The sequence below is a fragment of the Ambystoma mexicanum genome, chromosome 14, assembly GCF_040938575.1.
Source record: "Ambystoma mexicanum isolate Mex_15411 chromosome 14, UKY_AmexF1_1, whole genome shotgun sequence".
Classification (NCBI taxonomy): Eukaryota; Metazoa; Chordata; class Amphibia; order Caudata; family Ambystomatidae; genus Ambystoma; species Ambystoma mexicanum.
Genome location: NC_090940.1, coordinates 225,560,441 through 225,577,059, shown reverse-complemented (window position 1 = coordinate 225,577,059; position 16,619 = coordinate 225,560,441). Strand labels below are relative to the sequence as shown.

The following is a 16,619-nucleotide window of genomic DNA, read 5'->3' as shown; positions in this document are numbered from 1 at the left end:
CTGTAAGCATCTGCCTAGGATAGGTTTTCTATTTTTATTTATGTTTATTTTACTTTCATCAGTGTTTTCCAGTTTACAAGATATGGTATTTAATAGACACCGGCTGTACAGCGAGGGTACTTTGAACATATCGCCTATCTGGAGAAGTGAGGTGCATGCTGGAAGTCATCTGAAAAGCATTTTGGGCCAGATTCACAGAAAATGTTTATAATGGCACAATCCCATTGGAAAACGTTCCATGAATCAGGCCCTTTATGTTTACAATTTGATTCCTGTATTGCTGTCTTAAAAACTCTCCCATTTTCCTGCAATAACGTTTCTGCAGCCTGAAATATCAAACCATTGGAACAAATGTAAAGGGTGGGTTTCTGCACCAGTAGTCTTCGGAAACCTTGCAGCTAGGAAATGGTGGAGGGCGAACTTTGAGCTGCCAAATTCGCACATTGAACTGAATTGGATAGTCAAGACTGGACAGACTTAAGAGAATCACTGAGTGCTTGCGAGTTTGGCGGGTGGGCTCTCGGAGAGATTCAGCAGGCCAATCAGAGCCCTACAATCTGTACTGGGGTTCGGTGGCAATATAAAAAGCATCCCACGCGACCTGTCCTCTGAGGGTTAAGCTTGGCTGTTAGAGGCAGAAAACCAGGGCTGAGCCACATTAGGAGAGAGCAGGCAAGTGTGCGGTGTCCTTCTATGAGACTTTTAGTTTTTATTTTGTGAATTGCCTGAAGTTCTTCCATTCGACAAAATCTTTGTGAAACAAATCCCCTTTCTCCTTCCAGCCAAAAAAGAAAAGGAAAAAAGCCCCTGGGAAACCCTTTCTGATAACCCTCGTGAAGTTTTTAAAACCCTTTCCCTTAACTTTACTCCTCCAACTGAAAAAATAGACTGCTTGTTAGAAACCCCCCAAAAAATAATTGTGACACCCCATGTGTATTTTTTTAAACACTTTCCCTTAACCTCCCTTTTTCTACTGAAAAAATAGGAGACCTTGTGAAAACCTTTCTGTGGCAGTTTTTTGGTGGTCTTAAGCCTTACCCCCCTTCGTCCCCCCCCTTGCTCCGAAAGAAGAAACCCTTTGCAGAATCCCTTTCACCTTGACCTATGTAACCCCGTTTGCAGTTGTTTTAATTCATTTACATTTCCTTTATTTTTTAAACCGTTTATTATTATTATTATTATTATTATTATTATTATTATTATGTTTCTTGTAAAGTGCAACACAGTGCTTCAGTGTGCACACAAAACAGAAAAAGACAGAGTCAGGGGAAGAAGATAGCCTGGTAGAAAGGGGCAACATTGTAATCCTTAGAATTAAACAGGTGTGTTTTTCCACCCTTTTTAAAATTGGATAGGCGTGGTATTTTGCTAATACTTTGCGGAATCTGGTTCCAGAGTGGGGGAGCACACACATTGAAGTTTCTGCTCCAAAGCTTTTGAGTTTGTGTACCACTTGAACGTAAGATTCTAAGTTCAGGGGGCTTTTGGATGTGCATTTTGAGGTAATCCAGAGCCTTGCCAGAGATGCACTTGTGGGTGAGAGTGAGGGCCTTGTATGTAATAGGATGACGAACCGGAAGCCAGTGCAAGGATCTTCTGGCTTCAGTGATGTGTTCTCGGTTTTTTCTAGAGACGGCTCTAAGGGCCCTGCTGTGTGCAACCTGGAGAAATCTAATGTTACTTTTGCAAGTACCGATCAACAGGCTATTGCAATAGTCAATCTGGGTATTCACAAGAGCAGATGTGACGGAGGCAACGTTCACAGTGGTAAGGTAGAGTCTAATCTGATGTAAGAGTTTACTCGCATAGGTGCAGGATACCTTCACCTGTAAAATGTGCTTCTGCATGTTAAGCCCGGATAAAAAAAGAACTCAGAGTGCCTTAACTTGAGGACTGATTTGAATGGAGCAGTTTGCAATTCCAAGATGGCTTTATCTGATGTCCAACTTTTTTTTTAACTCATTGGCAAAGCCAACAAGCATCAGCTTGGTTTTCTTCTTTGGATAAGGTCGTAGACAACATTCACAATTGCTGTGTCAAGTTCATAATTGCCAGAGAGCTCCAGCACAAGTTGCGTATCATCACTGTAATTTGTGTATTTTATGTCTATACCATCAAGCAAATGTTGAAGAGAGTAGGCGAGAGGCATGTACCCTGTGGAACACCCCATGCTAAAGTCTACAGCTGTTATTGAAACCCACCAGTGGTAACCCTAGCTAGTCTGGGGTTAAGAAAAGATGACATCCATGCTATAGTTGGCTTGGACCAATTAGTGAGGCTGCCCAGTCTCTCCAAAAGCAGGGACTGATGCACCAAGTCGAAAGCCGCTGAAAGCTCCAATAGCAGCAATAAGGTAATGTTGAATGTTGCCCTTTGCAGCGGTTTCGATCAGATTGTGTCTGAGATTTAACATAGCAGTCTCAGTTCAATGCATGGCATGAAAGCCGGACTCATGGACACCCAGTACGTTATTTTCATGAATGTACTTTGTATTTGAAAATACCAGGCCCTATCGAGGCCCTTCAGTAAAAAGGGAACGGTTGTGATGGGACGGTAATTCCCTATAACTTCAAGGTCAAGTGTTATCTTCTTAAGGACTGGAGTGATCCAGACTTCCTTGAGACATTGGGGGCCACTGCATGAGCAAAGGAGGAGTTGATAATGTTCAAGATTAGTGGAGCATGGCATTGAATGCATTCCTTAACAATGGTGCCAGGGCAGATATCGCCAGGACAGACAGTGGGTTTCAGTCCAGAGATGATGTCAAGAAGGGCATCATTCGTAATATGTCTGAGAGAGAAAATGGGTATAGAGGGAGAAAGGTTGGTGGAGCCAATAGTAGAGGTGTCATAAATAACTGGGGTAGGCATGTCGTGGTTAGCGAGGCCTTGGCATCGAGCAATGATGGCATCCTGGTAAGACTCGTACACCAAGTATCACTCAATTGCATTGCCGCATAAGGAGTTGTTTTTCCCTCCAATTCTTTAACAACTAAGAAGATCTTTCTTGTCAGATGTTTCCACGGATATTGGAGAATTAAAGCTATCCTTTTTTGAGGACAAAATGGCATGTTTGTACTCCAAGGCAGCGGCTTTATATTCAGCATGAGTGGAGGGACAAGGATTTTTCCTCCAAGACCTCTCTTGCAGCCTCTTATTTCATCTACAGCGAAGAATGTCTATGGAGAACCAACATTTATTACGCACTTCAGTTTTTAGTGTTTTTCAACCACTGGAGCGAGTTTGGTAATAACTGAGGCAGTAATGTCCAAGAAATTGTGAGTAAAAATGTGCATATCATTGGTTTGGACAATGTTAGTTAACATAGGAGTGACAAAAGCATCTTCAGTGACTTTACGCAAGTTTCGTGTTTTCATTTTTTGTCTTTGATTAGTATTAACCTTTTGGTAGGGAGCAGGAGGCAGCACAGCGAAGGTTATAAGGCAATGATCAGACCAGGGGCATAACGAGATTTTGGGAACTGAGGTTTCCAGATTTTGAGTCCGTATCCAGTCAAGTATATGGCCTGCATTGTAAGTAGGCTGAGTGATGATTTGGTTAAATCCGATGACCCAAAGGGAAGAATGCAGGGAGACTGCAGAATAGCCCTTGATATTGTTATCCCAAATGTTAAAATCTCCAAAGACGATGACTGGGGATGAGTGTTTTGCTATATCGGCACTGAGAGCTAAAAGCTGTTCTTCGAAGGTGGGTGCCTCAGATGGAGGACGATAGCGGATTAAAATGCTGGTGGAAGTGTTATGATCAATCTGTAATTTTATGGATGAATATTCACAATTATCTAAAGTATTGGGGGGGTAAGAGAGTGACTAATGGGGCAATTTTTTTAAATAATTGCTACACCTCCTCCCCTAACTTCCTCACTGGTAGTATAAATAATATTATAACCGAGCGGCTGCATGGTTGGTGAAGCTAAAAAACCATGTTTCTGTCAGGCAACACATATCCAAATCGTGTGAAAGGATTAAATCGGCCACTGCAGTGGCATGTCTGACATCTGAGCGAGTGTTAAGGATTGCGACCTTCAATATGTCAACTTCCTTGTGTTTAGCAGATGGACTGTGTAGAGCATTATTAGAGGTATCATCAAGTACATCGGATATAGAGCTGCCATGTGTACTGGAGTCCTTGTTAACAATCACTGGTGTGGCATTGGGGTGGTCACTCAGGAATAAAGCTAGGTGCAATTGCAAGGACATTCCTAGTAATAGCAATGTCTTGCAACTTATCACCAGGTGCTTCATCTGAATTCAGCGTGGCGTTCGTAGATAAAACTAAACCTGGGAAAGACAGAAAAAGAGGTATGGGCGCCCCTCTGCGAGAAAGTACACAGCTTAATGACCTGTTATATGGGAAGGTGCTGTCATGACTTGCGCGTCCTGGTTGTTCTGGGATAGGTGGCGGCTTCCCTGTTCTCCAGATGCCTCGCAGACTCCCTGTTAAGATGCCCGCCACACTAACTGATATCAGAGGCCTCTCCCTTCCTTCCTGGGTGCCTCATTCTCACTCTCGCAAGACCTCACGTTTCCATGGAGACCCATTCTTTTCCGGCTTTAAAACATACCGCCGCAGAACACACAGCGCATCTCAACGCTAAAGTATGGTTCTTCCTTAGCTCGCCGCTCTTTGTTTCCTTGCCTTCTTCCTGTCTCTGGCTCCTCTGCCCTTCTGTTCTTGCATACTGCTCCTTCCCTTATACTGCTTACTCCCTCTCCTTCAAGTCTGCTTGTCTGTTCCTCTGGCCCGGCTATTAAGTTACCAAATTCAAATTGGACTCGCTTCCTGATATATTCACAAGGATTTGGACACCTTCCTTGGTGTGTTTTTTCCCTGCCAAGGGTTTTTCCACGTGTATTCAGAGTTTCCGTCCAACTGTTATAGACCGGCGGTCTACTCGCCGGTCATTGTGGCGACCGGGGAGGAACGTCCATTTCTACAAGATTCCAACTTATGTCTGAAATATCGCAAAAAGCAAGCTTCCTCATCTTCCTGCTCTACGGCTAAGGTGAGGTACAAACCTGACAGATTGACATGCTGGAAAACCTTGGAGGAAACAGACAAATTAATCCATGCCATGCAAGCATTGTCAGCCAAGGTTCAGACCCACCTTAGGCATGGTACTAGAAAAATATGATGGGAACCCCAAGAAATCCTGTCATTTCCTAGATTCATGTACAGTGCATTTCACTTTCAAGCCCTTATTATAAACCTTAGATAGGGCAAAACTGGGATTTGTTGTTTCACATCTCACTGGCAACGCCTTATCCTGGGCTATGCCTCTGGTTGCATATGATGATTTTTGGGCTATTTTTGATCGCCCCGATATGGTGTTGTCCTCCCAGGAGAGTCTCTTGGACTACAAACAAGGCTCACAGGACGTCATGTCCTACACAGCAAGATTTCGACAGCTTGCCAAAGAATCTGGCTGGTCAGATGACACTTGCTGCATCCTATATAGGAGAGGACTCGCCTACGATCTCAAAGATGAATTAGCCAGGGTTCCAAGGCCAGATAACCTGAATGCCCTGGTCTCACTAGCTCTGCAGATAGACTTTAGACTCTAGGAAAGGCGTCAGGAACGGAGGAAGACCTGTTACTTTTTTCCAAGAGACCAATCTATGCAGCCTACCTCTGGAACATCTACTTTACTGGAACCAGAGCCCATGCAGTTGGGTGATGCAAGAGGTCCTCTGACCCTAGAAGAAAAACCCGTATTATACATGGCTTATGTATGTATTGCACGTCACGCTCACATCTTGTAAAAGATTTTCTGATAGCCCCTCACCCCCCAAATGCATTCAGGAAACGCCACCTCCCTTTCTTAGATGGAGCACAGAACAGGGAGAATGCTACCGGTTCCGACAAAATATTCCTTTCAGCAGTAACCAAAAAGTCATTGGTTGTCTGCATCGCTAACCAAGATCCTGTTTCAGCTCTAGCACTTGTGGATTGTGGAGCTCTTGGGAACTTCATGGATATCACCTGGGCAAGACTACATAACGTTATAACTCAAAGGAAAACTGAGGTTCAGCCCGTAGAAGGCATCAACGAAAGTCCCTTGTCTTTTGGACCAATTGTGGAAAACACCATCCCTGTTCACATGAAAGTGGCACAACATTCAGAAAACATAGTCTTTGTTCTCATCAAGGCTGCCCACTTTCCCATAGTTTTAGGGATTCCCTGGTTACAGTTTCACAACCCTTTCATAAACTGGTCTGCTGGTACCTTGTTTCTTGGTTCCGAATACTGTGTCGAGCATTGTTCTGAGGCACATCCTGCTGAGCCCCTACCTTGTCTATCAGAGATTCCTTCAGAAGTACCGCCCACAGTGGCTCACATACAGTATATTCCCAAAGAATTATGGAATTCCAGGATGTGTTCTCTGAAGAAATTATAAAAACCCTTACCCCTCATAGTCTGGAAGATTGATGCATAGACACCTTGCCAAATGCCATTGTTCCTTTTGGGCATATGTTTATCCTCTCAGCCCCGGAAAAAACTGCTCTGAAGGCCTACTTACATGCCAACCTGGAAAACGGCCTTATTCGCAAATCAAAATCACCTGCTGGCGTGTCTCTATTTTCTTCCCCCAAAAAGGACACTACAGTGTTCCGCCCTTGTTTGAATTACAGGGGACTGTCCCGAATTTTCTCTTGCATGTGTGAAACGAGCCTGCTGGATCTCTTCTGAGATTGCAACTCTCCTCCAAAGATCTCCATCAAATGCCAACTCCACTGAAAAGCTCCAATATTTGCTCTCCAGGCACTTAACCCCTTCCGCCTCCAAACAGGCCCATAGTTATAGGCTCCGGGGCATTACCTGAGTCGGTAATGCCCCGGCCGCGAGGGTCATATTGCTATTAATACCCCGGCCCCACATTATGTGCGTGACCGGGGCACTAAAAGCAAGAGTGTTCCCAGCACGTCCGCTCCCTGAAAAGGATCAAAAAGAAGGTAAATGGGGTTGGGAGGGCGGGAGTGGGACGGGAATAAAAAAAAAAAAGTAAACCTGCATCCCCGGCGAGGGACGAGGGAAGCCTCCGGCCGTGTGGAGGCACGGAGCTCGGAGTCTCCACACGGCTGGAGGCTTCCGTTGTCCCTCTCTGGGGAAGCAGGAACAAGAAGGTAAGTCGGTGTGGGGGGGAGGAGGGAGGAAAGGGAATAAAAACAAAAAAAAGCCTTACCCGAGTCCCCGGCGGGGGGCGAAGGCAGCCTCTCAGCTGCAGGGAGGCTCGGAGCGGGGATGGCCCCACTTCCAGCCTCCTCATTGGCTGAGGGGCTGCCACGCCCCCCCCCACCCAGCCGAGGACAAGGCAGCTGGAATCCCGGCCGATAATCGAAGGGTTCTCGGCCGGGTAAGGACCCGGCGAGAGCCAATCGGAATGCGTGTTGCATTCTGCTTGACTCTCGTCGGGTACTAATAAACTGTACAAATGTGTTAGATAAACACCTCATCTAAACCTAAATCTAAGATGGGAGCAAGCTACAACCATCAAAAAATAATAATACCGGAACTAAGATGGCCGCCGGGGTGAGGAGTCGCAGCTAAACAGCGCTCCGCCCAGGCCACCGAAAAGAGCACGACCGAAGCCGTGACGGGCCGTCCCTCGGCCCCCCCAGACTACCTAGCTGCCCCCCCATATACATACCCCCCCCACCTACCCCCCCCCCCAGCGAGGAAACAGGCGCTGAGGACGGACGAGCGCCGCCGAAAGAACTTGTCCCGTGTCGCCGGGGGCCCTCCGGCGCGGCGCCGGGTGACTGTGCAGCATCGGCCAGCGCGTGAGCGGGATCAGGACACAGCGGATCCCGAGGAACGGAGCCGCCCCTGCGCCGCGCCGCCCCGAGGTGAGGGGAGAGCGGCGTCCAGCGAAGCGGCTGCGGCGCCGGGAGACAGCAGCGCGAGCAGGGCGGACCGCGGGTGAGGCGCCGCGGGGGCCGCCCTGCACGGAGCGCACAGGAAGATTCAGAAACGAAGGTGAGCAGGCCCGGGGGGGGCCAGAAACTAAGCGCCAGCCCGTGCGCACATACCCCGAGGGGGGGGGACTCACAGGAAGGAGAAAAAGAAAAAAAACCTCTCTCTGGCGCCAACCTTTTTCCCCCTGGGACACTAGGAGCCACCTCACAAGTCCCCCAACAAGACAGGGGTGAAGAAAGGGGGGAACCCAGGAAGGTGATGCACTCTCTCTGGCACCAACCATTTTTCCCCCTGGGACACTAGGAGCCACCTCACAAGTCCCCCCAACAAGACAGGGGTGAAGAAAGGGGGGAACCCAGGAAGGTGAAGCACAAGACCACAGGACCCACAACAACTAAGAACACCTCGGAGGGCAGGAAAGCGAGAGGCCCCATCGAAGGGTCACAAGAGGGCGCAGGAACCATATAGACTATCAGACGGAGAGACCTACCATGTCTAGAGCAAAAGGAAAGGGGAACCCCATCCAGCAAACTCCCCAAACAGCGAAACAAGGGGCCGACATTCTACAAATGTGGTCAACAGAGGGGACACCACAACCGAGAGGAAGAACCCAGGGAGACCCCATGGGAGAAGCAGAACCACTATCCCAACAACAGCAACCACTGACCAGGGAGGACATGCAAACCTGGTTCATGGACCTGCAGGAGAAATTCATGGCCACAGTTCAGGAACAATTCACGTCCATGAAGAACGAAATGAAACAGGCGGTACAAGATATGAGATTAGACATAAACAACCTAGAAGAAAGAACAGATATTGTGGAAAAAACGGTGCAAAATCTTGAAGAAGACATGAGACAAACAAGTGAAATGCAAGAACACCTGGTGACACTTACTCACAACTTGGAACTACAATGTGAGGATTTAGAGAACCGCTCCAGACGCTCCAACATCCGAATCAAGAACATGGTGGAATCAGTGCTGGACAAAGATCTGAAGGAGGCGGTGAAGGAGGTCTTCAGAGACATCCTGGGAACACAAGACATCGAGGATATCGGAATCGACAGAATCCACAGGGTAGGACCGAAAAGAGCGGGGGCCCCAGGGGAAAGACCACGTGATGTTCTGGTGGCGCTATCCTCCTACCCGCAGAAAGAGCAGATCCTAAGGAGAGCCAGGGAATTGGAACATATTAAAATGAATGGGCAAGACATCCAACTGTATCAGGACCTGGCACTAATAACCCTCCAAAAAAGAAGAGCAATGGCCCCACTGGTGAAAGTGCTCATTGAAAAACAAATTCGCTACAAATGGACCTTCCCGTTTGGCTTATTGTTCACATGGGAAGGAAAACAGAAAAGAGTGACCACGCTGGAAGAAGGCCTCAGCACGATGGGACTACAAGACGAAGAGATGGAGCAGGGGGAGGCCACAAACAGGAGAGCCCGAACGAGAAAACCGATGGGCTGGGAATCCACCAAGCAGAAGAATGCAAATCCAGGGAGAGACACCCAGAGAAAGGTGCCATGAGGAAGACAAGAAAATACATGCCTGGGGAACAGACATGGATACGATGCCACTAAAGACCCAGTCGGGGGGGGGACGTGGGAGCGGAACGGACAATGCAAGGAGGGCGGCCTGGCTGAGACCCAACGGTCTGGGACCAGGTAAAGACAAATGGTTCAGTGGGGTTTAGGAATCCCCATAACATACCCCCCGAGGGTATGGAGGGCAGGGAGCGAAGGGCGCAACGCCCTAGCGTCAATAGGAACCCTTGCCCTACTCGGGGGACAGTTCGGTTGGTTTAAAGTTCAAAGTTGGGGGGGAAGGGAAGTTCAAGGGATGGGAAGGGATCGGAAGAAACAAAGAGTTGAATCGGGAACAGAAGGGGACTGGAGGCAATGGCATACAAACAAAATAGAATGGGGATGATACGCTTTATGACCTACAACATCAGAGGCATGAACCACCCAACAAAAAGAACGAAACTGGAGAAACAATTCAAAAGGGGGAAGGCGGATGTACTGCTCCTCCAGGAAACCAAAACTAAAGATAAGCACAAAATGCGGATAAAAGGATATAAAATATGGGCACAGGCAACGACAACAGAAAAAAAAGCAGGAGTCCTGATAGCGATAAAAGAAGGAAAGGACGTAAAACCACTAGACACCATAACTGATAAGGAAGGGAGGTACGCCTATACCTACGTAGAGCTTGATTGATGTTGCATGACGCTCGCCTCAATATATGCACCCAATCAGGGACAGGATGGCTTCCTCAGAAACGCACTATCGAAACTGGAAGATTTCGCTAGAGGAGAGGTGATATTGGGGGGGGACTTTAATCTGGCATGGAACCCAATGCTAGATAGGAGCGCAGGAAACACACATGGACAGGGGGCGCCATCAAAACGTTTGAAACAGCAAATGGACCAAATGGCTCTGAATGATGTCTGGAGGGAACTGAAGGGTGAACAGAGGGGGTACACCTATTTCTCACATGTACACAACTCTATGTCCAGGATCGACTATCTCTGGGTGTCAGTGGGGCTACTGGGAAAGATACAAGGGCTAGATAAGGGCTCTATAACCCTCTCGGACCATGCCCCTCTATGGGTGGACGTGACTCTCTCAGGGAGGAAGAGCGGGTTATGGAAATGGAGGTTACCACAGGAGTTGATCCATGACCCAGTGGCAGGGGAGGCCATAAGGGAAATGATAGCAGAATACTTCTTACAAAATGATATGGGGGAGGTCGCAATGAGCGCAGTCTGGGACGCGTTTAAAGCAGTCTTGAGGGGGAAGATGATAGCGATGAAAATCACGAGAGACAAACAAAGGGTCAGTGGGAAAAAGAGCTGGAAAAAACAATTGAGGAGATCCAAGAGAAATTGACGACTCAACCCACAAAGATATTAAAAAAATCTCTGAAACATACACAAGGCCAACTAGAGATGTTACGTACAAAGGGCGCAGAAAGGAATCTACTCTATCTGAAACAGAGATATTATATAAGAGCGAACAAAGCAGACAGACTCATGGCACGACAACTAAGGGCGAAACAAAAAGAAACAACGATTAAGGCCATATGTGATGCGAAAGGCGCCACTCATACTTCTACGCACGACATGGGGGGAAACAATGAGGCAATATTATCAAACGCTCTACTCCACAGAGCACCCCGATATAAACGCCCAGACTTCATACCTTGAGGCCCTAAAGATCCCGAAAATCTCAGAAGAAGACAAGCAGGCACTAGAGACCCCAATTAGAGAAGAAGAAGTCATTAAAGCCATAAAAGGACTCCCAAGTAACAAAGCTCCAGGCCCGGATGGGTTTACGGCCCCATTTTATAAAAAATACGCAGACATAATAACCCCGACCCTAAAAAGACTCCTAAACTCATTCAAAGACACCGGTAATGTGACCCCCACAATGAATGAAGCGAAGGTGCTGGTGTTTCATAAACCAGGCAAAGATCCAACTAATCCCACATCATACAGACCAATCTCCCTAATCAACCTAGATGCAAAAATATATACTAAAATCCTGGCAACAAGGCTATTCCCGCTCCTCCCTAAACTGATTAGCGAGGATCAATCAGGCTTCATTCCAGGCAGGCAAACCCACGATAATACTAGGAGACTAGCCCACCTGATCGAAAAAATAGGGATAACCCGCACCCCAGCGATACTACTGTCAGTAGACGCCGAGAAGGCCTTCGATAGAGTGGAGTGGTCCATACTGTTTAGGGTTCTGGAATCCATGGGGTTTGGGGAAAAATATATCGCGAGTATTAGAGCAAACTACAATTCCCCATCCAGCAGAATAGCCATTAATGGCGAGCTTACTGGCAAGGTAACGATAACGAGAGGAACGAAACAGGGCTGCCCCCTATCACCACTATTGTACGCTCTCTTCTTAGAACCCCTCCTAATTAAAATGCGGGAGTCAATGCACATTAAAGGGATAGAAATGGCGGGTCAGCAACACAAAGTAATTGCGTATGCAGACGATATGCTAATAACCTTAGAGGACCCTGAATCTACTCTATCGGCCACAGTTAGAGAACTAGAAAACTATGGGACCATCTCTGGCCTAAAAATAAATAGGAAAAAATCAGAGATCCTCATCCTGGCAGGGGATAGAACGAACATAGAAAAGCAGGCAAAAACACTGGACCTCAAGATAGCACAGAAAGGCATTAAATATCTGGGAATGAGTGTACCCCCAAAAATAGAACAATTCTACGGGGAAAACTACCCGTCGCTAATTTTAAACATCCGAAGAGAATTAAACAGATGGAACCCACTACAGATATTCTGGTGGGGTAGAATACAATCAATCAAGATGACCATCCTCCCAAAGGTACTATATTATTTTCAGGCTCTCCCAGTGGGGGTCCCAGACACGTTCTTCAAAACCTTAACAAAAATGGTATTGTCCTACATATGGAAAGGGAAAACACCGAGAATTGCCAGGAAGGTCCTCACGGCCCCAACCAGAGAAGGAGGAATGGCGCTACCCAACTTTAGAAAATACTATCAGGCAGCACAGCTTAAAGTTCTAAGGGAGTGGGTGGGGGAGGATCCGCAACAGATATGGGCCAAACAAGACAGAGCAGTAGCAAGGACCCCACTGGTAGAACTTCTCTGGAAACAGAAGCAGCACAGGCATGAAAATCTAAGGCTAAGCGAAATCATGAAAACCACGTTAGAAGCATGGGATAGCCAAACAAAAAAAGGCATAATGACCACAGCGATAGGACCCTTTACACCCATCTGTAGAAACCCACTATTTCCACCGGGGATGGAACAATGGGCATATGACACCTGGGAGAAAGCGGGCATTACTAAAATAGGAGAGATGTTTATGGACAAGGAAATCATCCCCCTGGAGTCGTGCGTGGCAACCACGAGAATCCCTAAAAGCGATAGATACAGATATGAACAGCTAAAACACTGGCTCAACTCTCCAATAATCACCGAGGCAGCAACCAGGGACCTTACAGGGTTCGAAACATACATCATATCCAACACGGGGGAGAGAAAGTGGGTATCAACGTTATACAAATACATAAACTCACAAGGGGAAAGCATTAAATGGTCATACAGAATAAAATGGGGCAGAACATTGGGGGAGGAACCAACGGATAAACAATGGGAGGACCTATGGAAACAGATCCCCAGAATGACCCGCTCGGCACAAACTAGGGAGATGTGGGTCAAAATAATGACACAGTGGCACTACACTCCAGAGAGGCTCCACACAATGTACCCCAACACGTCCAGCCACTGCTGGAGAGGATGTGACGAAGTGGGAACTTGGAGACACATATGGCATGACTGTAAAGGCATAAAACCCTTTTGGGAAGAAGTGAAAAACGAGATGGGCAAAATATTCCCGGATGTGGGGTTGATGGGGGAGAAGGTGTGGCTCTGTGGAATCAAAGACGACACAGCAAGGCAATACAGCAAAACGCAATGGAGAGCATTCATGGGACTACTCATTGCAGCTTGGACCACCATTGCACAGAACTGGAAAAATAAAAATACCCCACTGACCTACACCTGGCTACAGAAAGTTTGGGCCCATATAACAATGGAGAAAATTACCCACAAACTCCAAGGAACAGGAGACAAATTTGTAAAGGAATGGGAAGGGACCCTGCAATACATCCAGTCAGACTTTATGGAGCAATGGTGCCCCCATAACATAAAAATCTCAGACATATTTAACGCATAACAGGATCCCTGGACAAAATGACTCCATCCGTCCTGTGGGGAGGGAGGGGGGAGGGGGGGAAGGGAATGTTATAAGATTCAATGTTAACTTCTCCATGTAATATTTATGTAAAACTAATAAATATAAGTTTAAAAAAAAAAATAATAATAATACCGTCCAAGTGGAGCCTAGTCAAATAAAAAACCCTTTACTTAAAAACGTATTGCTAATCCTTCACACTATGCTACAAAAATAGTGTGGGATGACGTTCACAAGAAAAGTGTTACAAAATGATAAACCAGGATGTTATGGCCGGGGTCTCCCTTCCCCCACGTTTTTAGCATGTGACAAGGCAGGACTCTTGAGCACAGCACACTCCTGGGCTTCTCTGGCACAAGGTTACAGTTCCATTTCTCAGTATCAGGACCTTTTGTGTCCAAGTCTCTTTCATGCAAAGTCTCTTGCTTCAGAGGGCTTGATATGCCATTAACAACAAAACAAAAGTTCCTTCTGCTAATCTTCACGTCAGGTGATTACTCTTCACCCTTGCATCCCCCTCAGCCGGGCTCCGATCCTTCTCTCAACGTTAGCCTCCCTCAGTCTGGCTCAGACCAACCACTCATTGTGGACATCCCTCAGTCGGCTTCATATTTGTCATCACTATGTTTACAGGTGTATTACTGCTCACCCTTATTCGCAGGCATCCCTCAGTCCGGGTTCACATTTGCCTCCACAATGTCCCAAAGACTCAACTGTACAAGGGGTTTGGCTTGACCCTCGTATGACAACTTTGACACCTCATGCCGACCTCCCCATAGTCCTCTTGGTACTTGTAGTCTCTACAACAACCAAAGACATACGACCATACACAGGATTTAACATAACCTGCTGCAGGAGCTCTTCGAGTTCTCAGTTCAACATATTTTCCTGGTTCAGGAGCGAGACACCAGTCAGTCCTTCGAATGTACGCCTATGTGACGCCGGACCACTGTAACTCTGATACCAAAAGACCTTTGTACATTAGTCTTCTTTCTTCCTACAATGTTACTCTTCATAACCTTGAGCCAACACAGTCCAATCTATTATCAAGTCTTTCCGACTCATCGGCTGTGCCGAACTCTGTTGGTGTCTCCTGCCTCTGGAGTCAAGGACAGTGCCACGATGGCAATCGCTTCTCCCCGCCTTGGCTATCCGTGCGGGAGGTTCCCATGTACTGCTGACATCCTTTGCACCATTCGCGAGCTGCAGTTCCTGACCTTACCTTTCCCTTTTCTGAGCCTCCACTGGTCTGGGATGAAAAGAGCAAGGGCAATTCCCTCCTCGTCGTCCTTTCAGGTCTCACCGCCCTTCTCGTCCGTTTGAACTGTCGTCCTGGAATAGCTGCTTCCTCATGCGTTTGGCCTTGCTCAGTGTGTGCTTTCATGCTCTGCCTTTTATCACTATGGGGAAAGGGAAGGGCAGGGAACGGAAGTCAGGTGTGTGTAATTATTTGCAATTACCTGACTCTGCCTGACCCTTGTGTTGGGACATGTCAGGTATAAGGCTCTGGTGTTAGTCCGTTGTCTTTCATGGTAATTGGTCTATGAGAAAGTGTTTGTGTCAAGAAAGTCGAGGGGCGGGGTGGGGGAGTTTCTAGATATCCTACGGGGTAGGATGGGGAAAAGGTGTCATAAGGAAGGGGTACCGCATCTCACCCTTTGGTGTCCCACTTCCATTCCCCGAAGACCCCTCACCCAGGTGATGCTCCCGCACTGGTCCTCCCCCAGGAACTGAATCCAATAGCGATGGCTGTGTCCTGGCCACCTGAATGACAGATCCCTGGGGACTAGCGAGTGAGACATCTTCAGTTTTCTCACAACTACCACTGTGACTCCCATGATGGATGACCCCAGGGATCTGTAGGCACTGGCAGTTGGGAAGGTGACCATGATCAGCGTCGGGCAGGTTCCGGTGTGGCTGACATTGAAACCCAGGCTCCAGACTGGCCCCTTTTCTCAGTGGAGAACAGCTGCTGCAGGCGAGGGGGTTCCTGGCCCACAAGTCAAAGATCTGCTATGCGTTGCTTCTAGGTGAGATGGTATCCAGGGCCGCAACAATACAGCGCAGTAGATGTTTCCTCCCCAAGGATACTCCAAGAATATTTCTGAAGGTCACCAATGGCAGGACACGAGACAGGTTAGGCTGGCAAAGGGAAGGAACTGACAAAGGTTTTCCCTGGTTGCAGGATAATGGAGAGAGTTTCTCCTGTGGCTGGCTTTCAAAATGCTTGGTGTCTCAGTAGCAGTGCTTCAGGTCTTCTCTGCATTGTATTTGTTCTTTGTACTCTTTGCTCCTGTGGGCAACCTCCATAATAGCTCCAGGCCCTTTCATCTCAAAATCCAAGCTGGGGCCTGCCCCATCCCACCACTGGGAAAGGTCTGCACCATTCAAACATGCAGTGGCTCTCCAATAAAGGACGGCCAACTGCCCAACATCTGCACAGCAACAGACATCATTTTGACCAGACTGTCCCTCTCCCAGGTCCAACCAGTTCCAGGCACACACAGCACGGATCAGGCATCCAGGGCTGGATCGTGTAAAAGTGCATTCTCACCTCAGGCGACAGTAAAAAGGCCAAAAAGTAAGATGGCAAAAGAGACAGGACTTGTACCATGAGAAGCAGCCATTTTGAGTACATTGTACTCAAAATGTCATTATTGCAGTGAAAAAGATGGTGCACAGTATGCACTGGAATAAAAAGTAAAACAGTTCACGGTGTCCATCCTATCCTGGCAACATCTTAAAGTAACACAAATTGTTCAAGTGAAAGGAAAAAGGAACAGTGTCCCTTTAACACTCCACTGAAGGTGGCTTGTGTTACAAAGTAAAAATGCAGAACAACATTTAATAGGAGAAAAACTCTCCCTACACTGGCACGGTTGGGGAATGACGAGTGCTGCCAAAAATGTCAGATGAGTGAG

General features: G+C 47.3%; 1 protein-coding gene across 2 annotated transcripts in view; it reads left to right on the top strand.

Moving 5' to 3' along the window:
• The window catches only part of PLEKHH1 (pleckstrin homology, MyTH4 and FERM domain containing H1), a 493,065-nt gene that overhangs the window by 370,688 nt on the left and 105,758 nt on the right, over positions 1–16,619 (top strand). The gene's annotated exons all lie outside the window — the stretch shown is intronic.